Raw genomic sequence first — 26,916 nt, 5'->3', positions numbered from 1 at the left:
CCTCCTCCCCCTTCTCCTCCCCTTCTCCCCCTTTTAGACTGTGAGCCCACTGTTGGGTAGGGACTGTCTCTATATGTTGCCAACTTGGACTTCCCAAGCGCTTAGTCCAGTGCTCTGCACACAGTAAGCGCTCAATAAATACGATTGATTGATGGGGGTAGTCCCTGTCCTAGATCAAAGGCAGGATGGCTAATTGTGTGTCTTAATGAGCTGGGGCCCTGGGGCAACTTTGCCACTAAGCCACCCGCCCTCTTCTCCTCAGTGGCCAGCTGGTCTACTCAGGAGAAGCAGCGTGGCTCAGTGGAAAGAGCCCGGGCTTGGGAGTCAGAGGTCGTGAGTTCGAATCCCGCCTCTGCCACGTGTCTGCTGTGTGACCTTGGGGAAGTCACTTCACTTCTTCCCCTCTCTTTCCCCCGTCTTGCCTCCTTCCCTTCCCCACAGCACCTGTATATATATTTGTACATATTTATTACTCTATTTATTTATTTATTTTACTTGTACATATCTATTCTATTTATTTTATTTTGTTAATATGTTTGGTTTTATTCTCTGTCTCCCCCTTCTAGACTGTGAGCCCACTGTTGGGTAGGGACTGTCTCTATGTGTTGCCAACTTGTACTTCCCAAGCGCTTAGTACAGTGCTCTGCACACAGTAAGTGCTCAATAATTACGATTGATTGATTGATTGATTGATTCTCTGTGCCTCAGTTCCCTCATCTGTAAAATGGGGATGAAGACTGTGAGCCCCACGTGGGACAACCTAATCACTTTGTATCCTCAGTGCTTAGAACGGTGCTTGGCACATAGTAAGTGCTTAACAAATACCATTGTTATTCATTAGTATTTATTTATTCATTCATTCATTCAATTGTATTTATTGAGCACTTACTGTGTGCAGAGCACTAGACTAAGCGCTTGGGAAGTACAAGTCAGCAACATATAGAGACGGTCCCTACTCCGCAACGGGCTCACAGTCTAGAAGCAGCGTGGCTCAGTGGAAAGAGCGCGGGCTTTGGAGTCAGAGGTCATGGGTTCAAATTCCATCTCCACCACTTAGCTGTGTGACTTTGGGCAAGTCACTTCACTTCTCTGTGCCTCAGTTCCCTCATCTGTAAAATGGGGATGAAGACTGTGAGCCCCCCGTGGGACAACCTGATCACCTTGGAAGCTCCCCAGCACTTAGAACAGTGCTTGGCACATAGTAATAAATAATAATAATCAATAATTATAATTATCAATTATAATTAATAATCATGATTAATAATAATTAATAAACGATAGCATTATTATAATTGATAATAATAATAGAATTAATAAAATTAATCCGTAATAATTAATAATTATTGTTAATAATAATTAATAAGTGTTATCATTATTATTATTAGAAAGGGGAGACAGACAACAAAACAAAGCACGTAGACAGGTGTCAAAATCCTCAGAATAAATAGAATTACAGCTATATGTACATCATTAACAAAATAAATAGAATAGTAAATATGTACAAGTAAAATAGAGTAATAAATCTGTACAAATACATACTAGAAGAGTGCTTTGCACATAGTAAGCGCTTAATAAATGCCATCATCATTAATATTATTATACAAGTGCTGTGGGGAGGGGAAGGAGTTAGGGTAGGGGGGATGGGGAGGAGGAGAGGAAAAAGGGGGTTCAGTCTGGGAAGGCCTCCTGGAGGAGGTGAGCTCTCAGTAGGGCTTTGATGGGAGGAAGAGAGCTTAAGCGCTTACTGTGTGCAGAGCACTGTACTGAGCGCTTGGGAGAGGACAATACAACAATAAACAGTGACACACTCCCCTTCCCCACCTCAGCACCACCATGCCATCCAAGCCCAAATACTGAGGACCGGAGAGTGGGAGTAAAGTGGTCTTGATTCATTCTCCCCCTTCTAGACTGTGAGCCCACTGTTGGGTAGGGACCGTCTCTATATGTTGCCAACTTGGGCTTCCCAAGCGCTTAGTACAGTGCTCTGCACACGGTAAGCGCTCAATAAATACGATTGAATGAATGAATGAATTTGACTATATTTATGGAGCATTTACAGAGCTCTGTAGTAATGAGAAGATGAAGAGTTGTGGCAACCGTCCCTTCCTCCTTGAAACACTTTCAGGCCTTGATTAATCAAAGTTCTCACTTGGTTCTCCTCCTACCTTCACTTTCAGAGAAGCAGCATGGCTCAGTGGAAAGAGCCCGGGCTTGGGAGTCAGAGGTCATAGGTTCCAATCCTGACTCTGCTACTTATCAGCTGTGTGACTTTGGGCAAGTCACAACTTCTCTGTGGGGCTTGAGACTGTGAGCCCCACGTGGGACAATACTGAGAGCTCACCTACTCCAGGAGGCCTTCCCAGACTGAGCGCCTTCCTTCCTCTCCCCCTCGTCCCCCTCTCTATCCCCCCCCATCTTACCTCCTTCCCTTCCCCACAGTACCTGTATATATGTATATATGTTTGTACATATTTGTTACTCTATTTATTTATTTATTTTATTTGTACATATCTATTCTATTTATTTTATTTTGTTAGTATGTTTGGTTTTGTTCTCTGTCTCCCCCTTTTAGACTGTGAGCCCACTGTTGGGTAGGGACTGTCTCTATATGTTGCCAACTTGTACTACCCAAGCGCTTAGTACAGTGCTCTGCACACAGTAAGCGCTCAATAAATACGACTGATGATGATGATTACCTTGTATTCCCCCCAGTGCTTAGAACAGTGCTTTGCACCTAGTAAGCATTTAACAAATACCATTATTATTATTGTTACTATTTTTTAAGTGCTTTCCACTTGCCAGGTACTGTACTAAGGGCTGGGGTAGATTCAAGATAATCATTCAATCGTATTTATTGAGCGCTTACTGTGTGCAGAGCACTGTACTAAGCGCTTGGGAAGGACAAGTTGGCAACATATAGAGACGGTCCCTACCCAACAGTGGGCTCACAGTCTAGAAGACGCAGTCCCTGTCCCAAATGGAGTCCCCAGTCTCAATACCCATTGGGCAGATGAGGGAACTGAGGCCCAAAGAAGTGAAGAGACTTGCCCAAGGATACACAGGAGCTGACTGGTGGAGCCGGAATTAGAACCCAGGTCCTTCTGACCCTTAGGCCCATATTCTATCCACTAGGCCATGCTGCTTCTCACTGTACTAAGCGCTTGGGAGAGTACAATACAACAATAAACGGATATAATTCCTGCCTAGAATGAGCTTACAATCTAGAGGCATGGAGACAGATATTAAAATATATCAATAAATTACAGTTATGGACATTACTTTGTATCTATCCCAGTGCTTAGAACACTGCTTGGTACATAGCAAGTGCTTAATAAAATAATAATAAAAAATAATGATGGCATTTGTTAAGTGCTTACTATGTGCAAAGCACTGTTCTAAGCGCTGAAGCACTGTTCTAAATGCTGATAATAATGGCATTTATTAAGCACTTACTACGTGCAAACACTGTTCTAAGCGCTGGGGAGGTTAGAAGGTGGTCAGGTTGTCCCACGGGGGCCTCACGGGCTTCATCCTCATTGTACAGATGAGGTCACTGAGGCCCAGAGAAGTGAAGTGACTTGCCCAAAATCACACAGCTGACAAGTGGCGGAGACGGAATTTGAACCCATGACCTCTGACTCCAAAGCCCGTGCTCTTTCCACTGAGCCACGCTGCTTAACAAATACCATCATCATCATTATTATTTTCCCTTCCTTCCCCCCTCCCCCAATTCATTCATTCAATCAATCGTATTTATTGAGCCCTTACCGTTTGCGAGGCACTGTAATAAGCGCTTGGAAGAGGACAATACAATAGACACGTTTCCTGCCCTCAATGAGCTTAGAGTCTCCAGAGGGAGAGACCAATTGATACAGTAAGCAGAGATACTAAAAAATAAGAGATCCAGGGATCTTGGGATGTGCCCAGGTTTGGAGGACAGACTGTGAGCCCGCTGTTGCCGACTTGTACTTCCCAAGCGCTTAGTACAGTGCTCTGCACACAGTAAGCACTCAATTAATATGATTGATTGATTGATTGGAGGAGGGGGTTGGGGAATTCTGGAGGAGTAGAGGCAGAAGGAATGTGGGGAGTGGTCTCATTGGGGGTGGGAACTCTCCAGGCTGGGGTCTTCAGTGGAGGGTTGGAGGTGGTGGAAGGACAGCTCTTGCCCCAGGAATTCATTTCACTTCGACTTCTTCTCTTTACCCCCTTCCCTTCCAATAATAATCACCAATGGGATATTGGCTGAATAATAATAATAATAATGACATTTATTAAGCGCTTACTATGTGCCAAGCACTGTTCTAAGCACTGGGGAGGTACTCCTTGCCATCACTGTGCTAAGTGCTGGGGCCTATACAGGCAATAATAATTATTATTATTATTATGGTACTTGTTAAGTACTTATTATATGCCAAGCACTGTTCTAAGTGCTTAATCAATCAATCAATCAATCAATCAATCATATTTATTGAGCGCTTACTGTGTGCAGAGCACTGTACTAAGCGCTTGGGAAGTACAAGTTGGCAACATATAGAGACAGTCCCTACCCAACAGTGGGCTCACAGTCTAGAAGGGGGAGACAGAGAACAAAACCAAACATATTAACAAAATAAAATAAATAGAATAGATATGTACAAGTGAAACAAATAAATAAATAGAGTAATAAATATGTACAAACATATATACAGGTGCTGTGGGGAAGGGAAGGAGGTAAGACGGGGGTATGGAGAGGGGGATGAGGGGGAGAGGAAGGAGGGGGCTCAGTCTGGGAAGGCCTCCTAAGTAGATGTACTTCCCAAGTGCTTAGTACAGTGCTCTGCACACAGTAAGCGCTCAATAAATACGATTGATTGATTAAGTAGATACAAGTTAATCCGGTTGGACACAGTCCTTATCCCCCCCACAGTCTTAATCCCCATTTGAAAGATGAGGTCACTGAGGCCCAGAGATGTGAAGTGGCTTGCCCAAGGTCACGCAGTAGACATGAGAAGCAGCGTGGCGTAGTGGATAGAGCACGGACCTGAGAATCAAAAGGTCTTGGGTTCTAATCCAGGTTCTGCTGCTTGTCTGCTGGGGGATTTAGGCAAGTCACTTCACTTTTCTGGGCCTCCATGAGCTCATCGGTCAAATGAGAATGAAGACTATGAGCCCTAAGTGGGACAGGGCCTGTGTCCAACCCAATTTACTTGTATCGATCTAAGCACTTAGTACAGTGCCTGACGCATAGAAAGCACTTAAGCTTAATGAGAAGAAGTCTGGCTCAGTGGAAAGAGCACAGGCTTTGGAGTCAGAGGTCGTGGGTTCAAATTCCGTCTCCGCCACTTAGCTGTGTGACTTTGGGCAAGTCACTTCACTTCTCTGGGCCTCAGTTACCTCATCTGTAAAATGGGGATTAAGACTGTGAGCCCCCCGTGGGACAACCTGATCACCTTGTAACCTCCCCAGCGCTTAGAACAGTGCTTTGCACATAGTAAATGCTTAATAAATGCCATAATTATTATTAACAAATACACCATTACTGCTATTAATCCCCATTTGACAGATGAGCTGAAGCCCAGAGAAGCAAAGCGACTTGCCCAAGGTCACCCAGCAGACACTAGAGAAGCAACGTGGCTCAGTGGAAAGAGCCCGGGCTTTGGAGTCAGAGGTCATGGGTTCAAATCCCAGCTCTGCCAACTATCAGCTGTGTGACTGCCAACTTGTACTTCCCAAGCGCTTAGTACAGTGCTCTGCACACAGTAAGCGCTCAATAAATATGATTGATTGATTGATTGACTTGGAGCAAGTCCCTTCACTTCTCTGTGCCTCAGTTACCTCATCTGTAAAATGAGGATTAAAACTGTGAGCCTCCTGTGGGACAACTTGATCACCTTGTAACCTCCCCGGCGCTTAGAATGGTGCTTTGCACATAGTAAGCGCTTAACAAATACTATTATTATTATTATTATGTGGCAGAGCTGGGATTAGAAATTCAGGTCCTTCTAACTCCCAGGCACAGACTCTATCCACTTGGACACACTGCTGCTGCTGCTGCTGCTTCTTCAATCATATTTATTGAGCACTTACTGTGTGCAAAACACTGAACTAAGCGCTTAGCACTGTTCTGAGCTTCCCAGATGGGACAAAGTCCACCGGGATTCTCCCAGTCCAACCGGGCCCAGTCTTCGGACCTTTACAGTGAAAGGGACCAGGGGAAATCAGGCGTCCCCCTGTTGCCAGACAGGCCCAACTTGTTGGCCCCGTTGGCCCAGGGCAAGGCGTCCTCTGGATTCCCTGAGAGGATGGGGCTTTGAGATCCCGAGATGAAAGCAGGGTATAAACGCCTCGGGTGTGCTCTCTGCCTGCCTCCATTTCTCACTCCTCTGATGCTCCCACACCTCAGTCCATCCTAATAATCACCCGCATCATCGTAATAATTGTGGTGTTTGTTGGGAAGCAGCCTGGAGTCCTGGATGGAGCCCGGGAGGCAGAAGGTGGTGGGTTCTAATCCCCACTCTGCCACTTGTTTGCTGGGGGACCTTGGGCAAGTCGTTTCACTTCTCTGGGCCTCAGTTCCCTCATCTGTAAAATGGGGATGATGACTGTGAGACCCACCCGGGACAACCTGATCACCTTGTATCCCCCCAGTGCTTAGAACAGTGCTTTGCACATAGTAAGCTCTTAACAAATGCCATCATTATTGTTATTATTAAGCGCTTACTATATGCAAAGCACTGTTCTAAGCACTGCAAGGTGATCAGGTTGTCCCACGGGCGGCTCACGGTTTTAACCCCCATTTTACAGATGAGGTCACTGAGGCCCAGAGAAGTTAAGTGACTTGCCCAAAGTCACGCAGCTGACAGTTGATGAGCTGGGATTTGAACCCATAACCTCTGACTCCAAAGTCAAGGCTCTTTCCACTAATCCACGCTGCTTCTCAGAGATGGAAACTGGGAGCCCCATGTGGGACAGGGACTATGTTCAACCCGATTTTCTTGTATCTACCCCAGTGCTTAGTACAGTGCCTGGCACATAGTAAGTGCTTAGCAAATGCCACAATTATTATTATTATTATTATCCTTGGTGGGGGGAGTACAAGGGGCGTGGCTCAGTGGAATGAGCCCGGGCTTTGGAGTCAAAGGTCATGGGTTCAAATTCCGGCTCCGCCACTTGTCAGCTGTGTGACTTTGGACAAGTCACTTCATTTCTCTGGTCCTCAGTTACCTCATCTGTAAAATGGGGATTGAGAATGTGAGCCCCCGTGGGACAACCTGATCACCTTGTAACTCCTCCAGCGCTTAGAACAGTGCTTTGTACATAGTAATTGCTTAATAAATGCCATTATTATCAGCACTTAGAACAGTGCTTTGCACATAGTAAGTGCTAAATAAATGCCATTAAAAAAAAGGGGAGGGTACAAGCTACTGCTTCTCTGGGCAAATGTGATCAGTCTCATGGGCTGCCTTTTTAAAATGATATTTGTTAAGCACTTAAATACCATTATTATTATTAGTAGTAGTAGTAGTAACAATTATTAAGCACCTATTGTGTGCACAGCACTGTGCTAAGATTAGGAAAAATTATATACAGTCCCTCCTCAAGGAACTCAAAATCTAAGGAAGAAACAGGGAGAGAGGACTAGCGAAAGACAAATAAGGAGAAATGAAACAATAAAACAAAACAACACAAAAGCAGCATTCATTCATTCAATTGTATTTATTGAGCGCTTACTATGTGCAGAGCACTGTACTAAGCACTTGGGAAGTACAAGTTGGCAACATATAGAGACGGTCCCTACCCAACAACGAGCTCACAGTCTAGAGTAGCCCGGGCCTGGGAATCAGAAGCCCTGGGTTCTAATCCAGACTTGTCTGATGTATATATGTATATATATATACATGTACATATGTATATATGTATATGTATATATGTCTATCACCTGTATATATGTATACATGTTTGTATATATTTATTACTATATTATTTATTTATTTATTTTACTTGTACATATCTATTCTATTTATTTTATTTTCTTAATATGTTTGGTTTTGTTCTCTGTCTCCCCCTTCTAGACTGTGAGCCCACTGTTGGGTAGGGACTGTCTCTATATGTTGCCAACTTGTACTTCCCAAGCACTTAGTACAGTGTTCTGCACACAGTAAGCACTCAATAAATACGATTGATTGATTGATTGATTGATTGCTGTGTGAATTGTTTTGGTTTTTTTAAATGGTATTAAGCGCTTACTATGTACCAGGCACTGTACTAAACACTGGGGTAGGCACAAGCTAATCAGGTTGGACCCAGTTCCTCTCCCACATGGGGCTTACAGGCTTCATCACTATTTTGCAGAGGAGGTAACTGAGGCACAGAGAAATGAAGTGACTTGCCCAAGGTCACACAGCAGGCAATTGGCGGAGCTGGGAGTAGACTCCCGGGCTCTACCCGCGCCATGCTGCTTGTCGTGCTATTCTTCGTGGCTCAGAGCCCAACAATCATGGTAGCAGCCATGATTCATTCATTCCTTCATTCATTCGTATTTATTGAGCACTTATTGTGTGCAGAGCACTGAACTAAGCACTTGGGAAGTACAAGTTGGCAACATATAGAGAAGGGCCCTACCCAACAATGGGCTCACAGTCTAGAGGGGGAGACAGAAAACAAAACAAAATATGTGGACAGGTGTCATCATTAGAATTAAGTGCTTAGTACAGTGCTCTGCACACAGTAAGCACTCAATAAATATGATTGAATGAATTAGAATAAATAGAAGTAAAGCTAGATAATGATGATGGCATTTGTTAAGCGCTTCCTATGTGCAAAGCACTGTTCTAAGTGCTGGGGAGATACAATGTGATCAGGTTGTTCCACGTGGGGCTCACAGTCTTAATCCCTATTTTACAGATGAGGTAACTGAGGCACAGAGAAGTGAAGTGACTTGCCCAAGGTCACACAGCTGGCAATTGGCAAAGCTGGGACTTGAACCCATGACCTCTGACTCCAAAGCCCATGCTCTTTCCACTGAGCCACGCTGCTTAGATGCACATCATTAACAAAATAAATGGAATAGTACATATGTACAAGTAAAATAAATAGAGTAATAAATCTGTACCAACATGATGGTTACGGTTCCAGCAGCTGCCAGGTCCCTCTCAACATTGTATGCTTAGAACAGTGCTTTGCACATAGTAAGTGCTTAACAAATGCCATCATTATTATTATTATTGTTACGTTGTGGAGAGGGTGAGAGGTTGTTGTGGAAAGAGAGGGAGGTCACTGTGGAGAAGCGGGGAGGTTGCTGTGGACAGGGCGGAAGGTTGTTGTGGAGAATGATAATAATAATAATAATAATAATAATAATTCATTCATTCATTCAATTGCATTTATTGAGCGCTTACTGTGTGCAGAGCACTGTACTAAGTGCTTGGGAAGTACAAATTGGCAACATATAGAGACTGTCCCTACCCACTAACGGGCTAACTGTCTAGAATGGGGAGACAGACAACAACACAAAACAAGTAGACGGGAGTTTTGTGTGTAATTACTATTCTATTTATTTTGTTGATGGTGTGTATCTAGCTTTATTTTTATTTATTCTGGTGATTTGATACCTGTCCACATGTTTTGTTTTGTTGTCTGTCTCTCCCTTCTAGACTGTGAGCCCATTGTTGGGTAGGGACCGTCTCTATATGTTGCCGACTTGTACTTCCCAAGCGCTTAGTACAGTGCTCTGCACACAGTAAGCGCTCAATAAATACGATTGAATGAATGAATAATTACAGTATTTGAGAAGGGGGAGGTCACTGTGGGTAGGGTGGGAGGTTGTTGTGGAGAGGGTGGGAGGTCTCTGTGGAGAGGGTGGGAGGTTGCTGCGGGCAGGAGGTCATTGTGAGGAAGGGGGAGGTTGCTGTGAAGAAGAGAAGCAGCATGTCTCAGTGGAAAGAGCTCGGGCTTTGGAGTCACAGGTCATGGGTTCAAATCCCAGCTCTGCCAATTGTCAGCTGGGTGACTTTGGGAAAGTCACTCCACTTCTGTGAGCCTCAGTTACCTCATCTGTAAAATGAAGGATTAAGACAGAGCCCCCCCATGGGACAACTTGATCACCTTGTAACCTTCCCATTTATTCATTCATTCATTCATTCATTCGTATTTACTGAGCGCTTACTGTGTGCAGAGCACTGTACTAAGCGCTTGGGAAGTACAAGTTGGAAGTTCCCAGTGCTTAGAACAGTGCTTTGCACATAGTAAGCACTTAATAAATGTTATCATTATTATTAAAGGGGGGAGGATACTGTGTAGAGGACTGGAGGTCATCGTGAAGAGGGCAGGCGGTCGCTTTGGAGAGGGAGGGACGTTGCCGTGGAGAGGGAGGGAGGTTGCCGTGGAGAGGGAGGAAGGTTGTCGTGGAGTGGAGGAAGGTCACTGTGGAGAGGATGGGAGGTCGTTGGGGAGAGGGCCGGAGGTCTCTGTGGAAAAGGGGGGAGGTCTCTGTGGAGAGGGTGGGAGGTCACTGTGGAGAAGTGGGGCAGTAGTTGCGGAGAGGGTGGGAGGTTGCTGTGCAGTGGGTGGGAGGTCATTGTGGAGAGGGCCGGAGGTCACTGTGAAGAAGGGGGGCAGTCTCTGTGGAGAGGGCTCACTCTCACTCTCACTCCTCACTCTCGGCTTCAAAGCTGTCCATCACCTCTCCCCCTCCTACCTCACCTCCCTTCTCTCCTTCTCTGGCTCAGCCCGCACCCTCCACTCCTCTGCTGCCGCTTACCTCTTCACTCTACCTCATTCTCTCCTGTCCCGTTGCCGACCCCCGGCCCACGTCCTCCCCCTGGCCTGGAATGGCCTCCCTCTGCCCATCCGCCAAGCTAGCTCTCTTCCTCCCTTCAAGGCCCTACTGAGAGTTCACCTCCTCCAGGAGGCCTTCGCAGACTGAGCCCCTTCCTTCCTCTCCCCCTCATCCCCCTCTCCATCCTCCCCATCTTACCTCCTTCCCTTCCCCACAGCACCTGTATACATGTATATATGTCTGTACATATTCATTACTCTATTTATTTATTTTACTTGTACATATCTATTCTATTTATTTTATTTTGTTAGTATGTTTGGTTTTGTTCTCTGTCTCCCCCTTTTAGACTGTGAGCCCACTGTTGGGTAGGGACTGTCTCTATATGTTGCCAACTTGTACTTCCCAAGCACTTAGTACAGTGCTCTGCACACAGTAAGCACTCAATAAATACAATTGATTGATTGATTGATTGACTTGACACCCGTCCACATGTTTTGTTTTGTTGTCCGTCTCCTCCTTCTAGACTGTGAGCCCATTGTTGGGTAGGGACCGTCTCTATAGGTTGCTGACTTGTACTTCCCAAGCGCTTAGTCCAGTGCTCTGAACACAGTAAGCGCTCAATAAATATGATTGAATGAATGAATGAATGAATTAATGAATTGTGGAGAGGGTGGGAGGTCACTGCGGAGAGGGTGGGAGGTCACTATGGAGAGGGTGAGAGGACGCTGTGGAGAGGACAAGAAGTCATCGTGGAAAGGGTGGAAGGACGCTGTGGAGAGGGTGGGAGGTCATTAAAGAGAGGGTGGGAGGTCATTAAGGAGAGGGTGGGAGGCTGTGGAGAGGGTGGGACGTCATTGTGGACAGGACAGGAGGTTGCTCTGGAGAGGGAAGGAGTTCAGTGTGGAGAAGGCTGGAGGTTGCCATGGAGAGGTGGGAGGTCGCGGTGAGGTGGGGCCATTTGCTGTAAAGGCCTTCCCAGACTGAGCCCCCTTTTTCCTCTCCTCCTCCCCATCCCCCCCACCACCTCCTTCCCCTCCCCATAACACCTGTATATATGTTTGTACAGATTTATTACTCTATTTTACTTGTACATATTTACTATTCTATTTATTTCATTGATGTGCATATAGCTATAATTCTATTTGTTCTGATGATTTTGACACCTGTCCACATGTTTTGTTTTGTTGTCTGTCTCCCTAGTCTAGACGGTGAACCCTTTGTTAGGTAGGGACCATCTCTATATGTTGCCAACTTGTACTTCCCAAGCGCTTAGTACAGTGCTCTGCACACAGTAAGCGGTCAATAAATAGGATTGAATGAATGAATGAATGAATGAATGAAGGAGGGGAGGTCGCTGTGGGGAGGGTGGAAGATCATTCATTCATTCAATCGTATTTATTAAGCACTTACTTTGTGGAGAGCAATGTACTAAGCATTTTGGAAAGTACCATACAACAATAAAGAATGACAATCCCTGCCTACGATGAGCTCACAGTCTAGAGGGGGGAGGCAGACATCAATATAAATAAATACAATTAAAGATATATACATAAGTCCAAGTTGGCAACATAGGGAGATGGTCCCTACCCAACAGCGGGCTCACAGTCTAGAAGGGGTAGACAGACAACAAAACAAAACATATTAACAAAATAAAATAAATAGAATAAATATGTACAAGAAAAATAAATAAATAGAGTAATAAATATGTACAAACATATATACACACATCCTCCCCCTCCCCAGAGTGGCTCAGTGGAAAGAGCCCGGGCTTTGGAGTCAGAGGTCATGGGTTCAAATCCTGGCTCCACCACTTGTCAGCTGTGTGACCTTGGGCAAATCATTTAACTTCTCTGTGCCTCAGTTACCTCATCTGTAAAATGGGGATTAAAATTCTGAATGCCCTGTGGGACAACCTGATCACCTTGTAACCTCCCCAGCGTTTAGAACAGTGCTTTGCACATAGTAAGCGCTTAATAAATGCCATCATTATTATCAATCAATCAATCATATTTATTGAGCACTTACTGTGTGCAGAGCACTGTACTAAGCGCTTGGGTAGTACAAGTTGGCAACATATAGAGACGGTCCCTACCCGACAGTGGGCTCACAGTCTAGAAGGGGGAGACAGAGAACAAAACCAAACATATTTACAAAATAAAATAAATAGAATAGATATGTACAAGTAAAATAAATAAATAAATAGAGTGATAAATATGTACAAACATATATACATAAATACAGGTGCTGTGGGAAGGGAAGGAGGTAAGGCTGGGGGGATGAAGAGGGGAAGGAGGGGGAGAGGAAGGAGGGGGCTCAGTCTGGGAAGGCCTCTTGGAGGAGGTGAGCTCTCAGTAGGGCCTTGAAGGGAGGAAGAGAGCTAGCTTGGTGGAAGGGCAGAGGGAGGGCATTCCAGGCCAGGGGGATGACTTGGGCTGGGGGTCGACGGCGGGACAGGCAAGAACAAGGTACGGTGAGGAGATTAGCGGCAGAGGAGCGGAGGGTGCAGGCTGGGCTGTAGAAGGAGAGAAGGGAGGTGAGGTAGGAGGGGGCCAGGGGATAGACAGCCTTGAAGCCGAGGGTGAGGAGTTTCTGCCTGTTGCATAGGTTGATTGGTAGCCACTGGAGATTTTTGAGGAGGGGAGTAACATGTCCAGAGCGTTTCTGGACAAAGACAATCCGGGCAGCGGCGTGAAGTGTGGATTGAAGTGGGGAGAGACAAGAGGATGGGAGATCAGAGAGGAGGCTGATACAGTAGTCCATACGGGATAGGATGAGAGCTTGAACGAGCAGGGTAGCGGTTTGGATGGAGAGGAAAGGGCGGATCTTGGCAATGTTGCGGAGCTGAGACTGGCAGGTTTTGGTGACGGCTTGGATGTGAGGGGTGAATGAGAGAGCAGATGACACCAAGGTTGCGGGCCTGTGAGACGGGAAGGATGGTAGTGCCTTCAACAGTGATGGGAAAGTCAAGGAGAGGGCAGGGTTTTGGAGGGAAGACAAGGAGTTCAGTCTTGGACATGTTGAGTTTTAGGTGGTGGGCAGACATCCAGATGGAGATGTCCTGAAGGCTGGAGGAGATGCGAGCCTGGAGGGAGGGGGAGAGAGCAGGGGCAGGGATGTAGATCTGGGTGTCATCAGCGTAGAGATGATAGTTGAAGCCGTTGGAGCGAATGAGGTCACCAAGGGAGTGAGTGTAGATCGAGAACAGAAGGGGACCAAGAACTGAACCTTGGGGAACCCCCACAGTAAGGGGATGGGAGGGGGAAAAGGAGCCTGCAAAAGAGACTGAGAATGAACAACCGGAGAGATAAGAGGAGAACCAGGAGAGGATGGAGTCTGTGAAGCCAAGGTTGGATAGCTTGTTGAGGAGAAGGGGGTGGTCCACAGTGTCGAAGGCAGCTGAGAGGTCGAGGAGGATTAGGATAGAGTAGAAGCCTTTGGATTTGGCAAGTAGGAGGTCATTGGTGACCTTAGAGAGGGCGGTTTCCGTGGAATGTACGCGATGGAAGCCAGACTGGAGGGAATCGAGGAGAGAGTTGGTGTTGAGGAATTCGAGGCAGCGTGTGTAGACAACTCGTTCAAGGAGTTTGGAAAGGAATGGTAGGAGGGAGATGGGGTGATAACTAAAAGGTGAGGTGGGGTCAAGAGAGGGTTTTTTTAGGATGGGAGAGATATGGGCATGTTTGAAGGCAGAGGGGAAGGAACCGGGGGAAAGTGAGTGGTTGAAGATGGAAGTTAAGGAGGGGAGTAGGGACGGAGCGAGAGATTTTATGAGATGAGAGGGAATGGGGTCAGAAGCACAGGTGGCCGGAGTAGCACTTGAGAGGAGGGAGATGAGCTCCTCTGAGGATATTGCTGGGAAGGATGGGAGAGTAGCAGAGAGTGTTGAGAGCTGGGGGGTTGGAAAAGCAGGGGGAGTGACTTTGGGGAGGTCAGACCTGATGGATTTAATTTTGTTAATGAAGTAGGAGGCCAGATCGCTTGGGGTGAGGGAAGGAGGAGGGGGAGGAACCGGGGGCCTGAGAAGGGAATTGAATGTACGGAAGAGCTGACAGGGATGAAGGGCATGGGTGTCAATAAGAGAGGAGAAATAGTTTTGTCTGGCAGAGGAGAGGGCTGAGTTAAGGCAGGAAAGGATAAACTTGAAGTGAACGAGGTTGGCATGGTGTTTAGACTTTCGCCAACAGCGTTCGGCAGCTCAAGCATAAGAGCGAAGGAGGCGGACAGTGGCAGTGATCCAGGGCTGTGGGTTAGTGGTACGAGAGCGGCGAAGGGAAAGGGGAGCGAGTGAGTCTAGCTGAGTAGAAAGGGTAGAGTTGAGAGCAGCAATCTGATCATCAAGATTGGGTAGAGAGAAGAGGGAGGCGAGGTGGGGTGTGAGGCGCTCGGAAAGATGGATGGGGTCAAGAGAGCAGAGATCTCTGTGAAGGAGTAATATGGATTTACAAGGGAAAGGAGTGTGAGTGAGGAGGCAGGTGAGAAGATTATGATCAGAGAGAGGGATTTCAGAGTTGGACACAGTGCAGCGGTAGGAGATGATGAGGTCGAGGGTATGACCAAGTTGGTGAGTGGGCGAGGTGGGGTGGAGCAAGAGGTTGGCAGCGTCAAGGAGAGATAGAAGGCGGGTGGCAGAGGAGTCACCAGGGATATCCATGTGGATGTTGAAGTCTCCGAGGATCAGAGTGGGCATGGAAAAGGGGAGAATTATTAAGTCCTGTGGAGCTGGTTCGGGGGGAGAGCACAAAGGGAGCAAGTCAGGGTGTGGCAGAAGGGAATGGGAGATGAGGAATGTGCATCTAGCTTTATTTCTATTTATTCTGATGCCTGGACACCTGTCCACATGTTTTGTTTTGTTGCCTGTCTCCCCCTTCTAGACTGTGATCCCGTTGTTGGGTAGGGACTGTCTTCATATGTTGCCAACTTGTAATTCCCAAGCGCTGAGAACAGTGCTCCGCACACAGTAAGCGCTCAATAAATACGATTGAATGAATGAATGAATGAAAAGTGGGGCTTAGTCTGGGAAGGCCTCTTGGAGGAAATGGGCCTTCAGGAAGGCTTTGAAGGGGGGTAGGTCACTGTGGAGGGGGGGAGGTGGCTGTGGATATCCTTGCAGGGGCAGAGGCTGAGGCCCAGACTAGAATCAAACTTGACTACGTCCATACTGGATTTGAACTGAATCAGCCACTTTTCCTCTCTGTCTGGGGCGGATTCAGGCCTAGGACTAGAGCAGACCAATAGGGAAGCTGTGAGCCATGTGCTTTTACTTCATCAATCAATCAATCAATCTATCTATTTTTGGTATTTATTGAGTCCTTATGGTTTGCAGGGCACTGTATTGAGTGCTTGGGAAAGTACAGTAATAATAATAACAATAATACTTATGGTATTTGTTGAGCACTTACTATGTGCCAAGCACTGTTCTAGGTGCTGGGGTAATAATAATAATCATAATAATAATAATGGTATTTGTTAAGCACTTACTATGTGCAAAGCACTGTTCTAAGCGCTGGGGAGGTTACAAGGTGATCAGGTTGTCCCATGTGGAGCTCACAGTCTTAATCCCCATTTTACAGATGAGGTAACTGAGGCCCAGAGAAGTGAAGTGACTTGCCCAAAGTCACGCAGCTGACAAGTGGAAGAGCCGGGATTTGAATAATAATAATAATAATCATGATGGCATTTATTAAGCACTTACTATGTGCAAAGCACTGTTCTAAGCACTGGGGAGGTTACAAGGTGATCAGGTGTCCCACGGGGGGCTCACAGTCTTCATTCCCATTTTACAGATGAGGTCACTGAGGCCCAGAGAAGTGAAGTGACTTGCCCAAAGTCACACAGCTGACAAGTGGCGGAGCCGGGATTTGAACCCACGACCTCTGACTCCAAAGCCCAGGCTCTTTCCACTGAGCCACGCTGCTTCTCTAGAAGCAGCCCGGATACCTCCCGGGCCTGGGAGTCAGAAGGTCATGGGTTCCAATCCCAGGTCTGCCACGTGTCTGCTATGTGACCTTGGGTAAGTCACTTCACTTCTCTGGGCCTCGGTTCCCTCATCTGTAAAATGGGGATTGAAACTGTGAGCCCTGTCTGGGACAGGGATTGTGTCCAGCTCAATTTGTTACAGTGCCTGGCACATAGTAAGTGCTTAAACAAATATCATCATTATTGTTATTATTATTATTCTCCCAAGCACGTAACACAGCACTCTAAACGGAGTAAGCTGTAGACTCCTTGAGGCAGGAATTGTGTCTCTTTAAGCTCTTAGTACAGTGCTCTGTGCACAGTAAGTGCTCAATAAATACGATTGATTGATTGATTGATTGATTTACTTTGTTGGACTCTACCAAGCGCTTAGTTCAGTGCTGTGCACAGAGTAATAATAATAATAATAAAACTGTGGTATCTGTTAAGTGCTTACAATGTGTCAGGCACTGTACTAAGTGCTGGAGTGGTACAAGCAAGTCAAGTTGGACACAGTCCTGGTCACACATGAGGCTCTCAGTCTCAATCCCCATTTTAAAAGTGAGATCACTGTTGTCCAGAGAAGTAAAGTGATTTGCCCAAAGTCACACAGCAGACAACCACCGTGGCTAGTGGAAAGAGCCCGGGCTTTGAAGTCAGAGGTCATGGGTTCAAATCCTGGCTCCTCCACTTGTCAGCTGTGTGACTTTGGGCAAGTCACTTCAGTTCTCTGGGCCTCAGTTCCCTCATCTGTAAAATGGGGATTAAGACTGTGAGCCCCCTGTGGGACAACCTGATCACCTTGTAACTTCCCCAGCGCTTAGAACAGTGCTGTGCACATAGTAAGCGCTTAATAAATGCCATTATTATTATTATTATTATTATTATTATTCAGTCAATCATATTTATTCATTCATTCAATCGTATTTATTGAGTGCTTACTGTGTGCAGAGCACTGTACTAAGCTCTTGGGAAGTACAAGTCTGCAACATATAGAGATGGTCCCTACCCAACAACGGGCTCACAGCCTAGAGGGGGGAGACAGACAACAAAACATGTACATAGATTAAGACAAAATCTTAACCCCTATTTTACAGATGAGGGAACTGAGGCAAAGAGAAGTTTAGTGACTTGCCCAAGGTCACCCAGCAGACAAGTGATGGAACTGGGATTAGAACCGAGGTCCTTCTAACTCCCAAGACCATGTTCTGTCCACTAGGCCAGGCACTCGTCCACTGGGTGACCTTGGTCAAGTCATTTCACTTCCTCTATGCTTCAGTTACCTCATCTACAAAATGGGGATGAAGACTGTGAGCCCTATGTGGGACAGGGACGGTGTCCAGTGTGATTAATTTGTATATGCCCCAGAGTTTAGAACAGTATTTGGCACATAGTAAGTGCTTAAGAGGCACCATTATTATTATTATTATTATTTATGTGGTATTAAAAAGGAACAGGAAGGTGACCTTCAACAAGGGGGAAGGTTGAGGAGAGAGAGGAAAAGAGTGGCTTCATTGGGCTGCAGAATGAATGGGGAGGGAAGTTCGATCTAATAATCTTGGTATTTGTTAAGCGCATACTATGTGTTTGGCACTGTAATAAATGCTTAGGTGGAGTCAAGCAATCTAGATAGCAACAACAACAACAACAATAATATTCATTAATTCATTCAATCATATTTATTGAGTGCTTACTCTGTGCAGAGCATTGTACTTGGGAAGGTACAATACAACAATAAGCAGACACAATCCTTGCCCACAATAATAATAAATAATAACCATAATTGAGGCACTTGTTAAGCACTTACTATGTGTCTGGAATTATACTAAGCACTGGAATGGATAGAAGCAGTCTGGATAACAATAATGATAATAATCGTGGTTTTTTTTAAGTGCTTACTATGTGTCTGGCATTGTACTAAGCATTGGAGTGGATGCACTGGAATGGATAGAAGCAGTCTGGATAACAATAATGATAATAATCGTGTTTTTTTTAAGTGCTTACTATGTGTCTGGCATTGTACTAAGCATTGGAGTGGATGCAATTAATATAGAGAACAATAATAATAATAATTGTGGTATTTGTTAAGTGCTTGCTAGATGAGCAGCGTGGTTTAGTGGAAAGAGCCTGGGCTTGGGAATCAAAGGTCGTGGGTTCTAATCCCAGCAACACCACTTGTCTGCTGTGTGACTTAGGGCAAGTCACTTCACTTGTCAGTGCCTCAGTTACCTCATCTGTAAAATGGGGGTGAAGACTGTGAGCCCCATGTGGGGAAATCTGCTTACCTTCTATCCACCCCAGCGCTTAGAACAATGCTTGACACATAGTAAGTGCTTAACAAATACCATTATCATTACTATGTGTCTGGCACTGTATTAAGCACTGGGATGGATACAAGGAATCTAAATATCATTAACAACAGTAACAATAATAATAATAATGGTGTTTGTTAAGCACTTACTTTGGGCAAAGTGCTGGGGTTAGTATGGGACAAGTAAATCAGACATAGTCGGACAAGTAGAGTGGCTTAATGGAAAGAGCACAGGCCTGAGGGTGAGAAGACTTGGGTTCTAATCCAGGTTCTGCCAACTGTATGCTGTGTGACCTTGGTCAAGTCGCTTCACTTCTCTGTGCCTCAGTTTCCTCAACTGCAAAATGAGGATTAAATCTTACTCCCCCCTACTTTTACCATGAGCCCCATGTGGGACAGGGACTGTGTCCAACTTGATAAACTTGTATCTACCCCAGTGCTTAGAACAGTGATTGACACAAAGTGAGTGCTTAACTAATACCATAATTAAAATAGTCCCTGTCTCTCAAGGGGGCTCCCAGTATAAGTAGGAGGGAGAAAAATAATGAACCCCCATTATGCAGATGAAGAAAGTGAGTCCCAGAGAATGATCATAATAATAATAATAATTGTGGTATTTGTTAAGCGTTTACTATGTGCCAGGCACTGCACTAAGCTCTGCAAGCAAATTGGGTTGGATACAGTCCCTGTCCCATACAGGGCTCACAGTTTTAATCCCCATTTTACAGATGCGGTAATTAAAGCCCAAAGAAGTGGAGTGACTTGCCTAAAGACACAGCAACAGACAAGTGGCAGAGCAGGGATTAGAACCCAAGTCCCTTTGACTCTCAGGCTTGGGCTCTAGCCATTAGGCCATACTTCTCCCAAGCACTTAGTACAGTGCTTTTCACATTGCAAGTGTTCAGTAAATACCTAGGAGAAGCACCATGGCCTGTGAGAAACAGCGTGGCCTTGTATGAGAAGCCACATGGTTTGGGAGTCAGAGGGACCTGGATTCTCATCCGGGCTCTAACACTTTCATTCAATCAATCAATCAATCAATCAATCAATCATATTTATTGAGTGCTTACTGTGTGCAGAGCACTGTACTAAGCGTTTGGGAAGTACAAGTTGGCAACATATAGAGACAGTCCCAACCCAACAGTGGGCTCACAGTCTAAAAGGGGGAGATAGAGAACAAAACCAAACATACTAACAAAATAAAATAAATAGACAAAATAAAATAAATCATCAATCGTATTTATTGAGCGCTTACTATGTGCAGAGCACTGTACTAAGCTCTTAAATAATAAATTCATTCAGTCATTCATTCAATTGTATTTATTGAGCACTTACTGTGTGCAGAGCACTGTACTAAGCACTTGGAAGAGTACAATACAACAATAAACAGACACATTCCCTGCCCACAGTGAGTTCGCAGTCTAGAAGAGGGGAGACAGACATCAATACAAATAAATAAACTACAAATAACTGCTGTACTTGTTTGCTGTGTGATCTTGGGCAAGTCACTTCACTTCTCTGGGCCTCAGTGACCTCATCTGTAAAATGGGGATTAAGACTGTGAGCCCCACGTCCAACATGATTACCTTGTATCTACTCCAGCGCTTAGTATAGTGCCTGACACATAGTAAGCACTTAAATACCTTAAAAAAATGATAAGAACTCATGTTCATTGGGTTGGGGTTAACAAGAAGAGCTGAAATGACAGTTGAGGGAGAAACATGGTGGGAAGACGAGTACAAGCTCTTAGTACAGTGCTCTGCACACAGTAAGCGCTTAATAAATATGATTGAATGAATTAATCAGAGAAGTCCTCCTGGAGGAGATGTGATTTCAGAAGGGCTTTGAAGATAGGGAAAGTGGTGGTGTGCCAAATGTGACATGGACACATTCCCGTTCCCATTCCACATTAGAAGCAGTGTGGCTCAGTGGAAAGAGCCCGGGCTTTGGAGTCAGAGGTCATGGGTTCAAATCCCTGCTCCGCCACTTGTCAGCTGTGTGACTTTGAGCAAATCACTTACCTTCTCTGGGCCTCAGTTACCTCATCTGTAAAATGGGGATTAAGACTGTGAGCCCCCCGTGGGGCAACCTGATCATGTTGAAACCTCCTCAGTGCTTAGAACAGTGCTTTGCACATAGTAAGTGCTTAATAAATGCCACCATTATTATTATTACTGTGGGTCTAGGAGGTGGGAAGAGGAAAGGGAACAAGTCAGGGTGATTCACGTGGCTCAGTGGAAACAGCCTGGGCTTTGGAGTCAGAGGTCATGGGTTCAAATCCCGACTCTGCCAACTGTCAGCTGTGTGACTTTGGGCAAGTCACTTAACTTCTCTGGGCCTCAGTTACCTCATCTGTAAAATGGGGATTGAGACTGTAAGCCCCTCGTGGGACAACCTGATCACCTGGTAACCTCCCCAGCACTTAGAACAGTGCTTTGCACAGAGTAAGCGCTTAATAAATGCCATCATTATTATTATTATTATGCAGAAGGGAGTGGGAGAGGAGGAAAGGTGGGGCTTAGATTGGCAAGGCCTCTTGGACGAGAAAAATCTCCAGTGGTTGCCTATCAACCTCCGTATCAAGCAAAAACCCCTCACTATTGGCTTCAAAGCTGTCCATCACCTTTCCTCGTCTTACCTCACTTCCCTTCTCTCCTTCTCCAACCCAGCCCACACCCTCCGCTCCTCTTCCGCTAACCTCTTCACTGGACCTCATTGTCATCTGTCCCGCCATCGACCCCTGGCCCACATCCTACCTACGGCCTGGAATGCCCTCCCTCCTCAAATCCGCCAAACTAGCACACTTCGCCCCTGCAAAGCCCTACTGAAAGCTCACCTCCTCCAGTAGGCCTTACCGGACTAAGCCATCCTTTTTCTCAGCTCCCCCTCCCCTCCCCATCACCCCCACTCACTCCCTCTGCTCTACCCCCATCCCCGCCCCACAACACTTGAGTGTATAGGTGTACATATTTATAATTCTATTTATTTTTATTAATAATGTGTATATTTATATAATTCTATTTATTTATATTGATACTATTGATGCCTGTTTACTTGTTTTAATGTCTGTCTCCTCCCTTCTAGCCTGTGAGCCCACTGTGGGCAGGGATCATCTCTATTTGTTGCTGAATTGTACTTTCCAAGTGCTTAGTATAGTGCTCTGCACACAGTGAGCGCTCAATAAATATGATTGAATGAATGAACGGGCCTTTAATAAAACTTTAATGGGTGGGGGGAGTCGTTGTGTGTGGGATTTGAAGAGGGAGGGCATTCCAGGCCAGAGGCAGGATGTGGGCCAGGGGTCCGCAGAGAGACAGGAGATATCAAGGCGAGGCAGGGGAGATGGAGGCCCAGTGAGAAGGTTAGCAGTAAAGCAGTGAAGTGTATGGGCTGGATTTTTTTGAGGAGTGGGGTGACATGTCCTGAACATTTCTGTAGAAAATTGATCCAGGCAGCAGAATGAAGAATGGACTGGAGAGGGGAGAGGCAGGAGGCTGGAAGGTCAGCAGGAGGCTGATGCAGGAATCCAGGCTGGAAGAGATGAGGGATTGTATTAACGAGGTAGCAGTTTGGATGGAGAGGAAAGGGTGGATTTTAGCCGTGTTGTGAAGGTGGGGCTGACAGGATTTGGTGAAGGATTGAATATGTGGGTTGAATGACAGAGAGGACTCAAGGATGAGCTGAGGTTGCGGGTTTGTGAGACAGAAAGGATGGTGGATCCTTCTGACTCCCAATCTCGTGTTCTATCCACTTAGACCACACTGCTTCTCAGCTGTTCTGTTATATTGTACTCTCCCAAGCACTTAGTACAGAGCTCTGCACTGAGGGATTGATTGATTGAGATAAAGGAGACCAGGACACAGAGATCAAAGCCCAGGAATGAGTGTCTCCGTTGTCGCAGGTCCCCCAACGATGTCCCCCTGCTTCCAGGACCACAGTGTTAGGGAGAAAGTCCTGGGTTCTAATCCCATCTCTGCCACATGTCTGCCTTGTGACTTTACTATTTTGTGCCTCAGTTACCTCATCTGAAAAATGGGGATAGGAGTGGGAGCCCCATGTGGGACAGGGACCGTGTCCAACGATTTACTTGTATCTATCCCAGTGCTCAGAACAGTGCTTGGCACAAAGGAAGCACTTAACAAGTACCATAATTGTAATTATTATTAGAGAGACAGGGACCCTGTCAAACCTGCCCTACTCTCCACTCAGTACCTCGGAAAAACTGAGCTACATTCATTCATTTGTTCATTCAATCATAATTAGTGAGCGCTTACAGTGTGCAGAGCACTGTACTAAGCGCTTGAGTGAGGACAATGTAACAGTAGACAGACACATTCCCTGGCCACAGAGAGCTTACAGTATAATAATAATAATAATGATGGCATTTGTTAAGCGCTTACTTGTGCCAGGCACTGTACTAAGCGCTGGGGTAAATACAGGGTAATCAGGTTGTCCCACGTGGGGCTCACACCTTTAATCCCCATTTTACAGATGAGGGAACTGAGGCCCAGAGAAGTGAAGTGACTTGCCCACACAGCAGACTAGTGGAGAAGTCAGGATTAAAACCCATGTCCTCTGACTCCCAAGCCTGTGCTCTTTCAAGTAAACCACGCTGATGAGTTACTGGATTGAATCCTCACCCAATTCCTGGAGTTCTCACCTCCAGGCTTCTGGGAAGGGAACATGTCTACCAACTCCACTTTACTGTCCTCCCCAAAGTGCCTAGTACAGTGCTTTGCACACAGTAAATGCTTAATGAATACCATTGATAATGATGGTGATGACAGGCAAGGATCCCTTTTGCAAGTGTGAGCTCTTACTGGCAGGGTTTTATTTTAGGTTTTTTTTTCCAAGTGCTCAGTATAGATAGTGCTCTGTACCAAAGTAAACACTCAATAAATACCAAGGGTTGATTGAGGGATTGCTTTCCTGCAGGGACCTGAGTTTGAAGCTGAACGCCTCTGCTCCTTTAAGCGTTTCTACATATGGACAGAGCACGGCCCGGGAGTCAGAAGTCATGGATTCTAATCCTGCTCCACCCCTTGTCTGCTGTGTGGCCTTGGACACATCTCATCAATTCTCTGGGCCTCAGTTACTCCATCTGTAAAATAAGGATGAAGACTGCAAGCCATACATTGGACAGGGATTTGCTCATATCCATCCCAGGGCTTAGTACAGTGCCTGGCACGTAGTAAGGGTAGTAAGCGCTTTACAAATACTCTCATTACTATGATTATTTTTCTGCAGTGGGGGGGCTTCTCTGATCAGCTGTCTTCCGCAACCCTGGAGGACTTCAAGGGTGGTCTTCCCTGAGAAGATTCAATCAGCTGGTTGTAAAGTTTTAATTGAACTCCCGGAGGCAGACCCATATTCAGTGCTTAGAGTTCTTGTCAGAGAATCAGTCAGTGGCATTTATTGAGCACTTACTTTGGGCAGAGCACTGTGCTAAGCGCTTGGGAGAGTACCATACAATAGATTTGGCAGACACGATCCCCTCCCTCATAGAACTTCAGTCTAACAGACAGAGGATGGAGGCGAGAGGGTTTTTTTTTTTCTCATGGCATTTATTAAGCACTTACTATGTGCAGAGTACTGTTCTAAGCGCTGGGGAATTTACAAGGTGATCAGGTTGTCCCACGTGGGGCTCACAGTCTTCATCCCCATTTTACAGATAAGGGAACTGAGGCCCAGAGAAGTTAAGTGACTTGCCCAAAGTCACACAGCTGATGAGTGGTGGAGCTGGGATTTGAACCCATGACCTCTGACTCCAAAGCCCGGGCTCTTTCCACTATATACACCGTCATTATTACCATTATCAGTTGAAATGGGTCGGGACTTTAGTGTGGGTGGGGTGAATCAGGGAAGACTTTCTGGAGGAGAGCTTTGGAGTCAAGAGGTGTTGAAGGTGGAGGGGGGTGGGAGAGTCTGGTTGCAGATATCCACTCTCCACCCTGACCCCCTGACCGCCCCCGGCCCCCTCTGCCCCGCCCTGAGGGTCATGGGTTCTTCACTTGTCTGCTGTGTGACCTTGGGCAAGTCACTTCACTTCTCTGGGCCTCAGTATCCTCCTCTGCCAAATGGGGATTGAGCCCCATGTGGAACAGGGACTGTGTCCAACCTGACGTACGTGTATCCACCCCAGCGCTTAGCACAGTGCCTGGCACACAGTAAGTGCTTAACAATTACCGCAATTATTCATTCAATCATTTACTGAGTGCTTACCATGTGCCCATTGTTATTATTATTAATTATTATTATTATCCCCACCCTGGCCCCCTCTCTACCCCCCTCCCCGCTCCCCCCATTCTGGCCCCCCTGCTTCACCCTAATTCCTCTCCCATCACCCCTCTCCCCTCCCTGACTTCCTCATCCCCCTTGTCCCTCACCCCACCCTTGACCCCTCTCCCTTCTCCCACCCCTCTCCCCTCCCCTCTCCCCTCCCCCCCTCCTCGCCCCTCACCCTTTCAACCCCGTCTTTCCTCCCCTCTCCCCCCCCATGACCCGCTCTCCCCCTGACTCTCGCCCCTTTCCTCCCCTCCCTTCCTTGACCCTTTCCCCCACAACTCCACCCCCCCTCGCCCTGCCCTGACTCCCTTTCCCCTCCCCTTACCCCCTCCCCTCCCTCACCCCTCCCCCTCCTCTCCTTGACCCCCTCTCCCTTCCCTGACCCCCCTCCCTTGCCTTTCTCCCTTCCCCTCTCCCCTTCCTGACTTCTTCCTCCCCCCTTGCCCCTCCCTGACCCCCTCTCCCTTGCCCTCGCCCCCTTCCCCTCTTGCCCCTCCTTGCCCCCCTCTCCCTTGCCCTCTCCCCTCTCCCCTTACCTATCACCCTGCTCTGACCCTCTCCCCTCCCCTTTCCCTTCCCCTCTTGCCCCTCCTTGCCCCCCTCTCCCTTGCCCTCGCTCCCTCCCCTCCCCTCTTGCCCCTCCTTTCCCCCCCTCCCCTCCCCTCTCCCACCTCTCCTCCCTGACTCCCTCACACCTCCACTCGCCCCTCTCCCTTCCCCTCTTGCCCCTCCTTGCCCCCCTCTCCCTTGCCCTCTCCTCCTCCCCTCCCCTCTTGCCCCTCCTTGCCCCCTCTCCCTTGCCCTCTCCTCCTCCCCTCCCCCTTGCCCCTCCTTTCCCCCCTCCCCTCCCCTCTCCCATCTCTCCTCCCTGACTCCCTCACACCACCACTCGCCCCACTCCCTTCCCCTCTCGCCCCTCCCTGCCCCCCTCTCCCTTACCCTCGCCCCCTCCCCTCTTGCCCCTCCTTGCCCCCCTCTCCCTTGCTCTCTCCCCTCTCCCCTTACCCCTCACCCTGCTCTGACCCCCTCTCTCATCTCTCCCCCCTGACTCCCTCACACCTCCTCGCCCCTCTCCCTTACCCCCTCGCCCCTCCTTGCCCCCCTCTCCCTTGCCCTCGCCCCCTCCCCTGTTACCCCTCCTTGCCCCCTCTCCCTTGCCCTCTCCCCTCTCCCCTTACCCCTCACCCTGCTCTGACCCCCTCTCTCATCTCTCCCCCCTGACTCCCTCACACCTCCTCGCCCCTCTCCCTTACCCTCTCACCCCTCCTTGCTCCCCTCTCCCTTGCCCTCGCCCCCTCCCCTGTTACCCCTCCTTGCCCCCTCTCCCTTGCCCTCTCCCCTCTCCCCTTACCCCTCACCCTGCTCTGACCCCCTCTCCCCCGCACCTCTCCTCCCTGACTCCCTCACTCCTCCACTCGCCCCTCTCCCTTCCCCTCTCACCCCTCCTTGCCCCCTTCTCCCTTGCCCTCGCCCCCTCCCCTCTTGCCCCTCCTTGCCCCCCTCTCCCTTGCCCTCTCCCCTCTCCCCTTACCCCTCACCCTGCTCTGACCCCCTCTCCCCTCCCCTCTCCCACCTCTCCTCCCTGACTCCCTCACACCTCCACTCG

At 47.3% G+C, this 26,916-nt stretch overlaps 1 protein-coding gene across 1 annotated transcript in view; it reads left to right on the top strand.

Moving 5' to 3' along the window:
- Positions 1 to 26,916, top strand: part of WNT10A (Wnt family member 10A) — an 89,005-nt gene that overhangs the window by 42,778 nt on the left and 19,311 nt on the right. The gene's annotated exons all lie outside the window — the stretch shown is intronic.

This window comes from Tachyglossus aculeatus, chromosome 1 (assembly GCF_015852505.1).
Source record: "Tachyglossus aculeatus isolate mTacAcu1 chromosome 1, mTacAcu1.pri, whole genome shotgun sequence".
Taxonomy (NCBI): Eukaryota; Metazoa; Chordata; class Mammalia; order Monotremata; family Tachyglossidae; genus Tachyglossus; species Tachyglossus aculeatus.
Note: the sequence above shows the minus strand (reverse complement) of the source record. Positions and strands in the feature narration are given on the sequence as shown.